Here is an 18035-nt window from a genome sequence, read left to right as displayed (position 1 = left end):
CAACTAGAATCCTACATTAGACAAGAATGGGTTAACATTCCTATCCCTAAACTTGAGCAACTTGTCTCCTCAGTCCCCAGACATTTACAGACTGTTGTAAAGAGAAAACTGGATGTCTCACAGTGGTAAACATGGCTTTGTCCCAACTTTTTTGAGATGTGTTGTTGTCATGAAATTTAAAATCACCTCATTTTTCTCTTTAAATGATACATTTTCTCAGTTTATTTGATATGTCATCTATGTTCTATTCTGAATAAAATATGGAATTTTGAAACTTACACATCATTGCATTCCATTTTTATTTACAATTTGTACTCGCTTGCTCACTCGAGTTTGTTGACGGTGCAGTGGCTGGCTGCTTTATGTCCCGGGGCTCCCTCATGCCTGTGTTACCTTCTGGCTCTCTCCTTTTAGTTATGCTGTCATAGTTAGTTGCCGGAGTCCCTGCTTGTACTCGGTGCAATATGTATACTGTTCCTACTTATTCAGGTGACATTGGGCATACCTAACCACCTGTGTTTTCTTTCTCTCCCCCCCCCCACTCCAAATCTGTCCCTCTGAGTTACATGGAGTCAACAGGAAATCTTTTGGTGGAGACGGTGGGGACCTCGACTGGCTATCGTAGCCTGCAGGGAATCGGCCGTCAGACATTCTGTCGCATGTCCCAGACCCGGTGAAATGTAACTGAATTGTCTTGGCCAGGCCTAAGGGTCCCATCTGCATCTCATCATTGCTGAGGAGTGTGCTCCCATCACCCAATCAAGCATCCAGCCAGAGCAGGTCATGATATATTTTTTTTACCATATTAACATGCCATTGTGTGTCATGCCTGATGTAAAGACTCTCGTCTCTGCGAGCCTACCACACAGATTTAATACTTGTCATTTTTAGGGCATACCTAACAACATGTTTTCTTTCTCTCCCCCCCCCCCCCCAATCTGTCCCTCTGAGTTACATGTTGATCCTGGGATTGAGATGCTGGCCTCTTCTGCCCCTCGGACCTGCTTGATCCATCCTGGTGCCCTGTGTCTGGTCGGAGTTTTATCGCCCCACTCCTGTGAAGGATGGCCCCATGAGGACAGTTGAGGGTTATACCTGTTAAAACTGTTAATATTATAGTCAGGCTGTCTGTTGTTGCCCAAATGAGGATGGGTTCCCTTTTGAGTCTGGTTCCTCTCGAGGTTTCTTCCTCATGTCGTCTGAGGGAGTTTTTCCTTGCCACCGTCGCCACAGGCTTGCTCATTGGGGATAGATTAGGGATAAAATTAGCTCATGTTTTAAGTCGTTCAAATTCTGTAAAGCTGCTTTGCGACAATGTTTATTGTTAAAAGCGCTGTACAAATAAACTTGATTTGATTTGATGATACTTTGTCCCAACTTTTTTTGGAATCGGGGTTGTACTATGGATTTGTAAAACAGCTACAGGTAATTTAATTTGATGCCTCATTGATTGGTTTGCACCATGCCAATTCATTTTTGGCACTGTGCCAATTATGTCAGAATATTAGTCGCCGATACTCTGTTTCTAACACGGGATCAACTTTAACTCGTACAAAATGTTACCAGCAAAGCTAGAACTGTTGTTGATACAAGATAGTCAGTCATAAAATGTATTTTTATTCTTTTTAACCCCTGAACATGCAGTGTTGAAAACATGGAGACTAGCCCTGTGTCCGAAATCGCTCCCTACTCACTATATAGGGCACTATATAGTGAGGACGCCATTTTGTAGTGCTGTCCAAAACCTTAGTGAGGATTATTTACACCCTATATAGTGCACTCAAAGTATCCCACAATGCATCACAAAAAGTAGTGTACAACCGATAGTCACTAACCGAAGCAATATATCCCATCATGCATTGCGATCGCACTGAACGAAATCAAATTAAAAGTCTCAAATTTGATTTAATAAAAGGCAGCAGCAAAGAAGAAAGTATTCAACCTTGATTTAAAAAAACTGAAAGATGCAGGTACTCTATTAATTAATGTGGGAAATACGGTGGTCAGGGGTCATCCATCAGTTGTCAAGTTGTAGCGCCTAGTATGACTGTATAGGCCAATGTGTGAGCTGCATGGTCTGCTACAGTTGCTGCAGGTGAAGTTGCTTGGTCGAGTGTCTGTTGATGCCGTCTGCAGTCTCCGCTGTCGTTGGAGTCTCCTCTCCCCCCACCGGGTCTCTCTCCTTTCCTCGGCTTCCCCAACGACGGCCTTGATGGTGGACCACCAGCCGGTGCGGTCTGAGGCCACCATCTCCAGGTCTGTGCGGTTGAAGTGGCCTGCCCTCAGGTCACGCTTGCCCACGTCCTTGTAGCGTAGTGCGGGTCGTCCTGTGGGTCTGGAGCCTGTGGCCAGCTCACCATACAGTAAGTCCTTTGGGATGCGACTGTCGTCCATGTGGCTGACATGGCCTAGCCAGCGCAGGTGTCTCTGGGTCAGCATGGCAAACATGCTGGGCATCCCTGCCTTGGCCAGGACATCGGTGTTGGTGACATGGTCCTGCCAGGTGATGCCCAGAAGTCTTCTGAGACAGCGCATGTGGAAGGCGTTCAGTCTGCATTCTTGGCAGTAGTAGAGGGTCCATGCTTCGCTTCCATAGAGGAGAGTGCTCAGCACGCAGGCCTGATACACTCTCATTTTGGTGTTGGTCGTGAGCATGGTGTTGTCCCAGACTCTCTTTGCAAGATGGGCCAATGCTGGTACTGCTTTGCCAATCCGCATGCTCAGCTCGGTGTCGAGAGAGAGGTTGCTGGAGATGGTGGAGCCCAGATGGGTGAACCTATCCACCACTTCAAGGGTGTGGTTGCCGATGGTGATGTGGGGAGCTCTGCTGACGTCCTGGCCTATGATGTTGGTCTTCTTCAGGCTTAAAGTGAGCCCAAACTCGTTGCAGGCATCTGCGAACAGGTGATGAGTCGCTGTAGTGCTTCCTCGGTGTGGGCGGTGAGGGTGGCATCGTCTGCGAAGAGCATCTCTCTGATGAGGACCTTCCACACCTTCATCTTTGCTTGGAGGCATGCCAGGTTGAAGAGGCCCCCGTCACTCCTGGTGTGGAGGAAGATGCCGTCTTCGGACTGTTGGAAGGTGTGGTGCAACAGCAGGGAGAAGAACACGCCAAAGAGAGTCGGAGTGAGGATGCACCCCTGCTTGACACCGCTCTTGATTGGGAAGGGGTCCGAGGATGATCCATCGTACTAAACAGTGCCGCTCATGTTGTCATGGAAGGATGTGATCATCCTCAGGAGTTTGGGGGGACATCCAATGTGGTGTAGGAGGGTTAAGAGTCCTTCTCTGCTGACCAAGTCGAATGCCTTGGTCAGATCGATGAAGGCGATAAGCAAGGGTCGTCTCTGCTCACGGCACTTCACCTATAGCTGTCTCAGGGAGAAAACCATGTCAATGGTCGATCTGGCCGCTCTAAAGCCGCACTGTACCTCTGGGTACACCCGCTCGACGAGGAGCTGCAGTCTGTTGAGGACAACACGGGCAAAGGCTTTGCCGACGATGCTGATGAGCGAGATACCATGACAGTTGTTGCAATCGCTGCGGTCCCCTTTGTTCTTGTACAGCGTGATGATCTTGGCATCACGCATGTCCTGGGGTACTGTCCCTTCCACCCAGCACTGTAGCAGAAGCTCGTGTAGGTGGCCCAAGAGGGAGCTTTCCTTGCTGGCTTTGATGACTTCAGGCGGGATGCCATCGCTACCTGGAGCTTTACCACAGGCTAGTGAGTCGATGGCCTTGCTGAGCTTCTCAATGGTGGGTAGGGTGTCCAGCTCCTCCATGATGGACAGTGGGGTGGTCTCTTCAATGGCCGTGCATGTGACTGTGTTCTCCCTGGAGTAGAGCTCCTGGTAATGCTCCGCCCACCTCTCCATCTGTTTGCTGTGGTCAGTAATGACTTGCCCAGAGGCAGATTTGAGGGGAGCAGTCTTGATGATGCTTGGGCCAAAAGCTTTCTTCATGCCATCATACATGGCTCGGACATTGCCAAGGTCTGCCGATACCTGGATGTCCTGGCACAACTTCAGCCAGTACTGGCTGGCACATCTCCTGGCAGTCCACTGGGCGTTGCTTCAGGCTGTGTGTAAAGCAGCAAGTGTCTTCGCTGAGGGCTCTCTATTGTAAGCAAGGAGAGCGGCTCGCTTGGCATCAATGCCAGGCTCCATCTTGACAATCCCTGCCTCGAACCAGTCCTCATTCTTCCTCTCTCTCTTCTTGAAGGTGTCTGTGGCAGACCGGTACACAGCATTGTGGATGTAGTTCCACCGCAATGTGGCACTGTCAGTAGGGCAATCCTCGAGGGCACCGTCAGTGACTCTGGCAAAGCGCTCACGCAGTTCAGGCATTGACATCCTGGTTGTATTGATACGGGGATGACCCTTCTGCTTAGAGTGGTGGATTTGTCTGTGGCGAAGACGTACTTTGCTGACAACCAGGGAGTGGTCGGTGTCGCAGTTGGCACTGTGGTAGCTGCGTGTGACGAGCACCTGGTTCAGTAGGGATCTTCTGGTGATGACAAAGTCCAACTGGTGCCAGTGACAGGACCTGGGGTGTCTCCAGAACACCCTGTGGTGAGGCTTAGTGGAGAAGAAGGAGTTGGTGAGGCAGAGGTCATGGTAGGAGCAGAGCTCAAGCAGTCGCTGGCCGTTCTCGTTGAGCTTGCCGATGCCAAAGCAACCAATGCAGCGGGGCCAGGAGCTGTGGTCTGCACCCGCTCGGGAATTGAAGTCACCGAGCAGGAACAGGTGCTCCTTTGCGGGAATCTTTTGAATCCTGGCCTCAAGCTCCTAGTAGAATGCATCCTTAGCCTCAGCTGTAGAGCAGAGTGTGGGGGTGTAGACACTAAGGATGTTTGCTGGTCCAGAGGAGGTTGCGAGGCGGAGGGAGAGGATTCGTGCTGATCCCGCAGAAGGTGGTTCGATTGAGGACAGGAGCGAGTTTTGCCCTGCGAAACCTACACTGTAGAGTCGGTGCTCGTGTGGCTCCTGCCCCTGCCAGAAGAATGTGTAATTCTTCTCCTTGAGGCTACCATTGGAGGGGAGCCTCGTCTCCTGCAGCGCAGCAATGTCGATGTTGAGTCTCTGTAGCTCCCGATCGATGACTGCTGTTTTCTTGGCATCATTAATATGCTGGAGGTCATCAAAGAGGCCAGGACACATTGTGCTGATGTTCCAGGTTGCCAGCCTCAAGGTTGACATCTTTGTCTTGTTTTCTTTCTTGCTTGGTGCAGTGATTACAGTCCGTAATCACTGAAAGAAATCAAATTAAAAGTCTCAAATTTGGTTTAATAAACGGCAGCAGCAAAGAAGAAAGTATTCAGCCTTGATTTAAAAAAAACTGAAAGATGCAGGTACTCTGTATTAATTAATATGGGAAATACGGTCAGTATAATATGTTAATGAAATACGGTCAGTATAATATATATTTATCGCAAAAATACATCTCATCTCATCTCATTATCTCTAGCCGCTTTATCCTTCTACAGGGTCGCAGGCAAGCTGGAGCCTATCCCAGCTGACTACGGGCGAAAGGCGGGGTACACCCTGGACAAGTCGCCAGGTCATCACAGGGCTGACACATAGACACAGACAACCATTCACACTCACATTCACACCTACGGTCAATTTAGAGTCACCAGTTAACCTAACCTGCATGTCTTTGGACTGTGGGGGAAACCGGAGCACCCAGAGGAAACCCACGCAGACACGGGGAGAACATGCAAACTCCACACAGAAAGGCCCTCGCCGGCCCCGGGGCTCGAACCCAGGACCTTCTTACTGTGAGGCGACAGCGCTAACCACTACACCACCGTGCCGCCGCCCTGATATATATATATATATATATATATCACCTATGGTCATGAGCTTTGGGTAATGACAGAAAGAACAAGATCGCGGATACAAGCGGCTGAAATGAGTTTCCTTCGCAGGGTGGCTGGGCGCTCCCTTAGAGATAGGGTGAGAAGCACAGTCACTCGGGAGGAGCTCGGAGTAGAGCCGCTGCTCCTCCACATCGAGAGGAACCAGCTGAGGTGGCTCGGGCATCTTTTTCGGATGCCTCCTGGACGCCTCCCTGGGGAGGTGTTCCAGGCATGTCCCCCCGGGAGGAGGCCCCGGGGAAGACCCAGGACACGCTGGAGGGACTATGTCTCTCGGCTGGCCTGGGAACGCCTCGGTGTTCTTCCCGAGGAGCTGGCCGAGGTGTCTGGGGAAAGGGAAGTTTGGGCTTCCATGCTTAGACTGCTGCCTCCGCGACCCGGTCCTGGATAAGCGGAAGAAGACGAGACGATATATATATATATATATATATATATATATATATATATATATATATATATATAGTGTGTGTGTGATGTTTGTTGAGCAGATGTGCCTAGCTTTGATATGTTCCAAGATGGCGGCGCGCATGGTTGCAGCAGCTTACGGCTCTCCTTTTCAGTGCTATTTTTTTTTTGTTTTTGTATTTCTTTCTTGCTTGTTTGTGCAACATCGGTTCTGCAAACATCCAGTACACTCGCCAGACACTTTTAGCCATTGGTGACCAACATCAGGTATCTGTTTCGAGCGACTTTCTCTTCACGCATAACATCCCAGATGACATAGTGAGACCGCTGGGCTCTCCGTGGATTGTTGTCGGGTCTAGGAGGCGGTACAGACGGAGGAGGGAGAGGAAGCAGAAGCGGGGCTGCAGGTCCGGTGCTATGCTAAGGCTAAGAAAACAACCACACAAGCCACCTCTACCGAGCCTGTATCTCTCCAATGCCTGATCCCTGGTGCATAAAACGGATGATCTGGAATTACAACTCACTGGAAATTGCTATGTTCGGGACTGCTGTGTTTTAATTATCACAGAAACCTGGCTTCATCCGGAAATACCTGATGCTAGCTTGCAGCTAGCAGGCCGCACTCTGCTCCGCTGGGATAGAAATGGAAACTCCGGTAAGAGCAGAGGGGGAGGGCTCTGTATTTACATGCATGATAATTGGTGTAACAACGGAACAATTATAGATAAACACTGTTCCCCAGACCTCGAGTACATGTCTGTAAGATGCCGGCCTTTTTTTCTACCGAGAGAGCTAACTGTGGTGATTGTCACAGCTGTGTACATTCCACCTGACGCCAGTGTAAACACAGCGCTCTCTCTCCTGCTTAACACCATAAACAAACAGCAGCGGGCCCACACTGATGGTGTTCACATAATCAAAGGAGACTTTAATAAGGCCAACTTAAAGACTGTACTGCCGAAGTTTTACCAACATGTTAAGTGTTCTACTAGAGGGGAGAACGCTCTGGATCATGTTTACTCCAACATCAAGCACACGTACAGAGCCATACCCCTCCCCCACCTCGGCCAGTCAGACCATCTTTCCCTCCTGCTCTCCCCAGCCTACACCCCCCTCAGACGCAGAGCCAGGCCCACCACAAGGACTATCACAACCTGGCCTGACAATGCACTCTCCAAACTACAGGACTGCTTTAAACAGACAGATTGGGACTTATTTGAACACCAGGAGCTGGAGACATTCACAGAAATGGTGCTGGACTATATCAAGTTCTGCATCGAGAATGTGATGGTGGATAAAAACATCCGGGTCTTCCCAAACCAGAAACCCTGGATGACCAGCCAGGTCCGCTCACTCCTCAGGGCTCGCAATGCTGCTTTCAGGTCAGGTGATAGAGCTCTGTACAGAGCTGCTCGAGCTGATCTGAAAAGAGGAATAAATAAAGCCAAGGCGGACCACAGGCTGTGCATAGAGTCCCACCTGTCCAGCAACAACACACAGGAGGTGTGGCAGGGCATTCAGGACATCACAAACTTCAGAGACTGTGATGTGCCAACAGGAGACTGGAGTGTGCTGCTAGCAGAGGAGCTAAATCGCTTCTTTGCTCGCTTTGAAACATCTCAGCAGCACTCATCTGCTCCAGCCCTGCCCCCACCACCACACAGTTCCTACACCACTCCTTTCACTGTACAGGAGCACGATGTCAGACGGGTGCTCCGGGCAGTGAACCCCAAGAAAGCTGCCGGCCCAGATGGTGTACCTGGTAAGGTGCTCAGAGCGTGAGCCCACCAGCTCGCCCCTACCTTCACCAGGATCTTTAACCTCTCCCTGGCTCAGGCAGTCATCCCGCCCTGCCTAAAATCTGCAACAATAATCCCAGTGCCAAAGAAGTCTCCCATCACCAGCCTGAATGATTACCGTCCTGTGGCCCTCACCCCGGTAATCATGAAGTGCTTCGAGAGACTAGTTCTGTCAGCCCCTGCAGAACTTGATCAGGCAACTGAATGCTTAGAGTCAACATTCCGCCATACTTTAGATAATGTAGCTCCTCTAAAAAGGAAAATGGTCAGAGACAAAAAATTAGCACCCTGGTATAATGATGTCACTCGCACATTAAAACAGACCACTCGAAAATTGGAACGTAAATGGCGTCAAACAAAATTGGTAGTGTTCAAATTAGCTTGGAAGGAGAGCTTCCTGAAGTATAGAAAAGCTCTTAGTGCTGCGAGATCAACATATTTCTCCTCCCTAATAGAAGATAACAAAAATAATCCTAGATTCCTATTTAATACTGTAGCAAAATTAACCAGGAATAAGTCCACTATCAACACATGCACACCTGCAGTATGTAGTAGCAACGACTTCATGAATTTTTTTAATGACAAAATTGAGAATATCCGACAAAAAATTCAAACTACTAATTTAAGGTTAGACAATGAAAGTGACCTTGTAGTTAACAATATAACTGTATCAGATCATCAGTTAGAATGTTTTACTCCCCTAAAAGAAACTGAATTACTTTCATTAATCTCTACATCAAAAGCCTCAACTTGCGTACTAGATCCCTTACCGACACATCTATTCAAACAGATAATGCCTGGAGTAATTGAACCGCTTCTAAAAATAATAAATTCTTCTCTTATGATTGGCTATGTACCCAAATCCTTTAAACTAGCAGTTATCAAACCCCTGATTAAAAAACCTGACCTTGATCCCTGTCAGCTGTCCAATTATCGGCCAATATCAAACCTCCCCTTTATCTCCAAGATCCTTGAAAAAGCTGTGGCACAGCAGTTATGCTCATATTTACATAGGAATAACATCCATGAAATGTATCAGTCAGGATTTAGACCTCATCATAGCACAGAGACAGCACTGGTTAAAGTAGTAAACGACCTACTGTTGGCGTCTGATCAGGGCTGTGTCTCGCTACTTGTGTTGCTTGACCTTAGTGCAGCATTTGATACCATTGATCATTCCATTCTTCTGGATAGACTAGAAAATGTTGTGGGAGTTAAGGGAACGTCCCTCTCCTGGCTCAGGTCTTATCTAACTGATCGTTATCAGTATGTTGATATAAATGGTGATATTTCTAGACGTACCAAGGTAAAGTTTGGTGTTCCACAAGGTTCTGTCTTGGGTCCACTGCTTTTTTCTCTATATATGTTACCTCTGGGCGATATTATTCGTAAACATTGTATTAGTTTCCACTGTTATGCTGATGACACACAGTTGTATGTCTCTGCAAAACCTGATGAGAGACACCAGCTTAATAAAATTGAGGAATGTGTTAAGGACATTAGACACTGGATGCTTATAAATTTCCTTCTGCTTAACTCTGACAAGACTGAAGTACTTGTGCTAGGACCACATACAGCTAGAAGTAAGTTTTCTGATTACACAGTAACTCTGGATGGCCTTTCTGTTTCTTCACGTGCAGCAGTAAAAGACCTCGGAGTGATTATTGACCCCAGTCTTTCATTCGAAACTCACATTGATAACATCACCCGGATAGCTTTCTTTCATCTCAGAAATATTGCAAAGATAAGAAATTTAATGTCATTGCATGATGCAGAAAAACTAGTCCATGCTTTCGTTACCTCCAGGTTGGATTATTGTAATGCCTTACTGTCTGGATGTTCCAATAAGTGCATAAACAAGCTCCAGTTAGTTCAAAATGCCGCAGCAAGAGTCCTTACTAGAACTAGAAAATATGACCACATCACGCCTGTCTTATCCACACTGCATTGGCTCCCAATCAAATTTCGTATTGATTATAAAATACTACTATTGACCTTTAAAGCACTAAATGGTCTTGCACCACAGTACCTGAGTGAACTTCTGCTCCTCTATGACCCGCCACGCCTACTTAGATCAAAAGGTGCAGGCTATCTGCTGGTACCTCGTATAGTGAAGGCTACATCAGGGGGCAGAGCCTTTTCTTACAAAGCCCCACTGTTATGGAACAGCCTTCCAAGTAATGTTCGGGAATCAGACACAGTCTCAGCATTTAAGTCTAGGCTGAAAACATATCTGTTTAGTCAAGCCTTTTGTTAATGGTGTTTATGAGGTAAAGGAGTAGATCTGGAGGGTCCTCAGACATAGAGTGTTTTGGTAAACTGGGATGTATGGATGCTGTCAGTCCCCCACTCGCTTGCTCACTCGAGTTTGTTGACGGTGTAGTGGCTGGCTGCTTTATGTCCCGGGGCTCCCTCATGCCTGTGTCACCTTCTGGCTCTCTCCTTTTAGTTATGCTGTCATAGTTAGTTGCCGGAGTCCCTGCTTGTACTCGGTGCAATATGTATACTGTTCCTACTTATTCAGGTGACATTGGGCATACCTAACCACCTGTGTTTTCTTTCTCTCCCCCCCACCCCAAATCTGTCCCTCTGAGTTACATGGAGTCAACAGGAAATCTTTTGGTGGAGACGGTGGGGACCTCGACTGGCTATCGTAGCCTGCAGGGAATCGGCCGTCAGACATTCTGTCGCATGTCCCAGACCCGGTGAAATGTAACTGAATTGTCTTGGCCAGGCCTAAGGGTCCCATCTGCATCTCATCATTGCTGAGGAGTGTGCTCCCATCACCCAATCAAGCATCCAGCCAGAGCAGGTCATGATATATTTTTTACCATATTAACATGCCATTGTGTGCTATGCCTGATGTAAAGACTCTCGTCTCTGCGAGCCTACCACACAGATTTAATACTTGTCATTTTTAGGGCATACCTAACAACGTGTTTTCTTTCTCTCTCTCTCTCTTCCCCCCCCCCATCTGTCCCTCTGAGTTACATGTTGATCCTGGGATTGAGATGCTGGCCTCTTCTGCCCCTCGGACCTGCTTGATCCATCCTGGTGCCCTGTGTCTGGTCGGAGTTTTATCGCCCCACTCCTGTGAAGGACGGCCCCATGAGGACAGTTGAGGGTTATACCTGTTAAAACTGTTAATATTATAGTCAGGCTGTTTGTTGTTGCCCAAATGAGGATGGGTTCCCTTTTGAGTCTGGTTCCTCTCGAGGTTTCTTCCTCATGTCGTCTGAGGGAGTTTTTCCTTGCCACCGTCGCCACAGGCTTGCTCATTGGGGATAGATTAGGGATAAAATTAGCTCATGTTTTAAGTCGTTCAAATTCTGTAAAGCTGCTTTGCGACAATGTTTATTGTTAAAAGCGCTGTACAAATAAACTTGATTTGATTCAGCACATCAAGGACCACCTCCCCCCAGACTTCGACCCCTACCAGTCCGCATATCGCACAAACAGATCCACAGAGGACGCCATTGCCGTAGCTCTCCACTCTGCGCTAAATCACCTGGAGCAGCAGCAGAGCTACGTCCGCATACTCTTTGTGGATTACAGTTCAGCTTTTAATACAATAATCCCGGACATCCTTATTAGAAAACTGGACACTCTCGGCCTCCCCCCTCTCACATGTGCCTGGTTAAAGGACTTTCTTACTAACCGGCCCCAGACTGTGAGACTTGGCCCCCACTTCTCCTCCACCCGCATGTTGAGCACTGGCTCTCCACAGGGCTGTGTGCTGAGCCCCCTCCTGTACTGCCTCTACACCCACGACTGTAGTCTGACCCACAACAACCTTATCGTCAAGTTTGCTGACGACACCACAGTGGTCTGACTCATCTCAAAGGGAGACGAGGCAGCCTACAGAGAGGAGGTCCTGAAATTGGCAGCCTGGTGTTCAGAAAATAACCTCGCTCTGAACACCAAGAAAACCAAAGAGCTCATTGTTGACTTCAGGAAGCACAGCACTGACCTAGCCCCCCTCTACATCAACAACGTGTATGTGGAGAGGGTCCACACCTTCCGGTTTCTCGGTGTCCTCATCTCCGCCGACATCTCCTGGTCAGCAAACATTACAGCGATCATTAAGAAGGCTCAGCAGCGGCTACACTTCCTGAGAGTCCTCAGGAAGTACAACTTAAGCTCCAACCTGCTGCTGACCTTCTACCGCTCATCCATCGAGAGCCTGCTAACGTACTGTATTACAGTATGGTACCGCAGCTGCACTGCTGTAGACAGGGAGAGGCTCCAGAGGGTAGTTAATCTCATTGTACATGTGTATAGTGACAATAAAGGCATTCTATTCTATTCTATTCTTTGATATGTGGGATGTCCAAAAAGACAGGAACCATATATATATATATATATATATATATATCTATCTCCATCCATCCATCCATCCATCCATCAATTATCTGTAGCCACTTATCCTGTTCTACAGGGTCGCAGGCAAACTGGGGCCTTTCCCAGCTGGCTATAGGCTATAGGCAGGGTACACCCTGGAGAAGTCGCCAGGTTATTGCAGGGCAACACAGAGACAAACAACCATTCACATTTCCGGTCAATTTAGAGCCACCAATTATCCTAACCTGCATGTCTTTGGACTGTGGGGGAAACCGGAGCACCTGGAGAAAACCCATGCAGACACAGGGAGAACATGCAAACTCCGCACAGAAAGGCCCTCGCTGGCCGCTGGGCTTGAACCCATGACCTTCTTGCTGCGAGGCGACAGTGCTAACCACTACACCCCTATGCTGCCCCATATATAAACAGTTATTCCACAAAATCAAGTCGTACATGAGCTGATAGGTGACGAGGTGCATAACACTGAATTGTCTATAAACCATGTACAACAAGATTGAGTGGAATAACTGTTTTACAAAGTTATATTTGCACGTATATATATATATATATATATATATATTTTTTTTTTTTTTTTTTTCCAAATTAAAGGGTGTCTAAAAAGTCAGGAAACAATGTTTTTCCAAATATGTTGAACAAAAGCCACAAAAACATGACACAGCATCTGGGAAAATGCATCGAGTGTAAGAGTGTTCATGTAGAGCATACACATGCTGTAAATAATAAATACAAACTTAATATGTCATTTTACTGTCATTGGTTCCTGTCTTTTTGGACACCCTACATATCAAAGACAGGCACATCTGCTCAACAAACATCAACTTCAAGGATGACTGAAAGTGATGCATAACATCAGAAGCATGATGGTGGTGTTCTTTATATAGTGCTCATTGTTTATGTACTGTGTTGTGTCAGTTACATCAGTGGATCATGACCATTTCATCTTTAAAACTTTGTCCCAAAGATTTACAGTGTTTAACATTTCTGTACCAAAGCCATGTCTCGTTCTGGTGTAAACTGTTCTCACAGACACTCAGCGGAGAGTTCTTTGCAGTTTTTCTGGTATGTGGCTTATGTTGATACAGAAACTAGCTCATTAACTAGTGAACTGCTGGATAACATTAGCAAACAGAAGGTTTACAAGTCTGTTTGCAAGAATGTTTGCAAGGCCATGTTCTTGCAAGACTTTTTCTAAAACTTCTAGACTAACCATAAATACAGTAACTAATTTCAGCAGAAACAATGTATTAAGCAGGGGGATGTAAGGAGGGAGTGACCATTTAGCTGTCACTCGCTAAATTTCATAATTTACAATTAATTTTAGCTGAAATTATTTTAGCTGAAGCTGAATTTCATAATTTAATGGAGCAGTCCATCTCATGGACAGAAGGACTATATGACCTTAGCTAACACTTGAAGTAGCTTGGTAAGGTTCACCATTCATTCCTGTTTAAACGTACTCCACCAGCAGACCAACCAGAGTATAAAAGAGCACTTCATCACCATTCAGATGAGTAACTTACTGCTGGTGTCAGAACTAGATGAAAATCTTGGAAACAGTGTATCTACTGAGCAGGCTCTGGCTCCAATTTTGAGCTACTGCCAACTTAATCAAGATGGTAACTATCAATTTGACCAATTTCAAGCTTCAAAACTGCACAATGGAAGTCAATGGTAGGATGTTGTCCACACATACAGTGCTTTGCAAAAGTATTCATCCCCCTTGGTGTTTGTCCTGTTTTGTTGCATTACAAGCTAGAATTAAAATGGATGTTTGGGGGGTTAGCATCATTTGATTTACAGAACATGCCTACCACTTTAAAGGTGCAAATTGTTTTATTGTGACATAATAATATGAAAAAAAAACCCAGAAATCTGGAGTGTGCATAGGCAATTAACACCCTCCCCAAAGTCAATACTTTGTAGAGCCACCATTTGCTGCAATTACAGCTGCAAGTCTCTTGGGGTATGTCTCTATTAGCTTAGCACATCTAGCCACTGGGATTTTTGCCCATTCCTCAAGGCAAAACTGCTCCAACTCCTTCAAGTTAGATGGGTTGCATTGGTGTACAGCAATCTTCAAGTTATGCCACAGATTCTCTGTTGGATTGAGGTCTGGGCTTTGACTCGGCCACTTCAAGACATTCACACGTTTCCTTTTAAACCACTCTAGTGTAGCTTTAGCAGTATGTTTAGGGTCATTGTCCTGCTGGAACATGAACCTTTGTCCCAGTCTCAAATCTCTGGCCAACTCAAACAGGTTTTCCTCCAGAATTGCCCTGGATTTACTGCCATCCATCTTTCCTTCAGTCCTGACCAGCTTTCCTGTCCCGCCAGATGAAAAACATCCCCACAGCATGATGCTGCCACCACCGTGCTTCACTGTAGGAATGGTGTTCTCAGGGTGTTGGGTTTGTGCCACACATGGCATTTCCCATGATGGCCAAAAAAATCAAGTTTAGTCTCATCTGACCAGAGAATCATCTTCCATGTGTTTGGGGAGTCTGCCACATGCTGTTGGGCAAACTTCAAACATGTTTTCTTAAGCAATGGCTTATTTTCTGGCCACTCTTCCATAAAGCCCCACTCTGTGGTACTGCTTAAAGTGGTCCTATGGACAGATACTCCCATCTCCATTGTGGATCTTTGCAGCTCCTTCAGTGTTATCTTTGTTGTCTTTGTTGCATCTCTGATTAATGCCCTCCTTGCCCATGTCTGTGAGTTTTGGTGCGCGGGGCCTTCTCTTGTCAGGTTTGTAGTGGTGACATATTCTATCCATTTTGCTATAATGGATTTAATGGTGCTCCCTGGGATATTCAAAGTTTGGGATATTTTTTATAACCAAACCCTGATCTATACTTCACAACTTTGTCTCTGACCTGTTTGGAGGCTCCTTGGTTTTCATGTTGCTTGCTTAGTAGTGTTGCAGAGTCAGGGTCCTTCCAGAACAGGTTGATTTATACAGACATCATGTGAAAAATCATGTAACACTTTGATTGCATGCAGGTGGATCTTAATCAACTAATTATATGACTTATGAAGTGAATTGGTTGGACCAGCTCTTATTTATGGGTTTCATATGAAAGGGGTGAATACTTATGCACACTCCAGATTTCTGTTTTTTCACCTTCATTATTACTTCTCTCTCTCTCTCTCTCTCTCTCACACACACACACACACACACACACAAAACACCTTTAAATTGGTGGGGCATGTTGTGTAAATCAAATGGGGCTAACAACCCCCCCCCCCCCCCCAAAAAAAAAAAAAAAAATCCATTTTAATTCCATCTTGTAATGCGACAAAACAGGACAAACACCAAGGGGAATGAATACTTTTGCAAGATACTGTACATACATACGGTCATTGGTTTCAACCCAAATACACTCAGTATTGGATTGGTCTGTCCCCAGTGAGCTTGCCAACAACCTCATAGAACAATGTAACAAAGCTGTCATGTACAGTGTAAATAAAACCTCGTTTTAATATAGTACATTTTAAAAATATATGCTTTACAAATAAATAATAATATTACTCCAGTTTATATTAATTAAAAACATTTTTATATTGTTTTGAAAGATAATTTGTTCACAATGCCTTCTGAGGCATTCTATGGGCATTCTCCTTAAGTCTACACTCAATTTTATTCAATCCCTTGACTATCCAAGGACCTGTCCATGGAAATTCACCAGAACTGATAAACAGCCTTTAATTAAGATAGCAACTTAAATTTCCAATATAAAATGGAGGAAAGCACATTAAAACACAAATGCTAGGCTAATTTATAATTGTAAATTAATTCTGAAAAACCCTGTGGGAGAATTAATAAAGTTTTATTGTATTGTAAATTAAACTGGCCCTGGAAGAATCAGGAGGATTGGTGAGTATAGCTGGACCGGATATCAGCCCTCATCATATCCCTGGTGCACATCAGACCAATAGTTGTGATGTGGAGCTCAAGTAGGCAGATGGATTGTATCAGTGCTGTACAAACTGACATAGATGTCATATCAAATGGACCCCAGATGTGTTTATCAGAATGAGCACTTGCAGGGTTTCCTCTGGCTCTCTCTCCATGCTCCTCTGAACTTTTCTTATAATTTTGCTTTATTTCTCACATACAGAGCACCTCCATTGCTGCCTGTGAAGCAGTGCTCACCAGGCCGCAAATCAATGTGACCTTTCCAATGTACCACTTTCTATAATAGAACGCAGGTCTACTTTGTGCATTGAATACTTCAAGACTTCTGTACCATGGATTTTGTCGGCCAGGTGTTCATCCTGATGAAATCAATAAGCAGGTGTAAAACTGTTTATGCTCTATGGTTTCAGGTACTAGTGTTGAAACAGTTAACTACAAAATTTCAAGCGAAGAAACTCCATCCATCCATTATCTGTAATCGCTTATCCTGTACAGGGTTGCAGGCAAGCTGGAGCCTATCCCAGCTGACTATGGGCAAGAGGCAGGGTACACGCTGGACGAGTCACCAGGCTAACACATAGAGACAAACAACCATTCACACTCACAGTCAATTTAGAGCCACCAATTAGCCTAACCTGCATGTCTTTGGACTGTGGGGGAAACCAGAGCACCCGGAGGAAACTCACACAGACACAGGGAGAACATGCAAACTCCGCACAGAAAGGCCCTCGCCGGCCACAGGGCTCGAACCCAGGACCTTCTTGCTGTGAGGTGACAGTGCTAACTACTACACCACCGTGCCGCCCCTCAATCTGCTCTGATACACACAAAAAAAGAACCACACTATGTTGCTACTTATCTAAAACCACTGAACATGGTGTGCAACTTCCAGTCCTTGCATTAAATGTTTATTAGCCAAGTAGATGTAAGTATTGGGGAAGAGTTCTTGCACTGGTCTATTTTCATATCTGAAATTAAAATCAACATAGACATTCCTCTGGTGCCTCATTTCATTATATGCACAGCATCATCTCCTCGCACCCTGCCGATAGCACATTAAAGACAGTGCACATTACCATTCGACACATGCAAATTTATACCCCCTCATCTGCAGTCCATCTCATGGACAGATGGAGAGTAGGCTACAGCAGTGCTGTGTATGCAATGCTCAAGGCTCAGTTCAACACCTTGGCAATCAGTATCTGATTCCTGCTTTTCCAGAGCCAGACACATTTGTACCTTGATTTCTTTTCCTTCTGGGTACAAAGTGAATTGTCACAAACATTGAGACACAGAAGCAAATGAATAAAGCGTCTGTATGGGCAAAGTCCTAAACCTTATCAGTTGAGATTACACATTTCCCAATATGAGTGTTTCCCAATATGGAACAAGGTGGGAATACATCCTGGATACATACCTTCTAAGGGCAATTTAAGGCTGGTTTATATTTGACATGTGACTTTGCATGAACATGCAAAAGCAGTGGCTATGTGAGTGGCATTGTTTACATACTCACCTGCATACGTTATGTACATGTGGAGAATTAAAAGCAACATCCATTAGATGGCACATCAGAACCAAAACATCACTGTTCAACAGGTTTCTAAGCTGAACTGAAAAAAAGGTTTAAGCAAGTTCATGCACAGCAAAGTTCAACAGACTGACAAGTTCT

General features: G+C 45.8%; 1 protein-coding gene across 1 annotated transcript in view; it reads right to left on the bottom strand.

Moving 5' to 3' along the window:
- Positions 1 to 18035, bottom strand: part of caln1 (calneuron 1) — a 188127-nt gene that overhangs the window by 42582 nt on the left and 127510 nt on the right. The gene's annotated exons all lie outside the window — the stretch shown is intronic.

This window comes from Neoarius graeffei, chromosome 17 (assembly GCF_027579695.1).
Source record: "Neoarius graeffei isolate fNeoGra1 chromosome 17, fNeoGra1.pri, whole genome shotgun sequence".
Classification (NCBI taxonomy): Eukaryota; Metazoa; Chordata; class Actinopteri; order Siluriformes; family Ariidae; genus Neoarius; species Neoarius graeffei.
The sequence above is the reverse complement of the archived record's forward strand: the minus strand, read 5'-3'. Positions and strand labels throughout refer to the sequence as shown.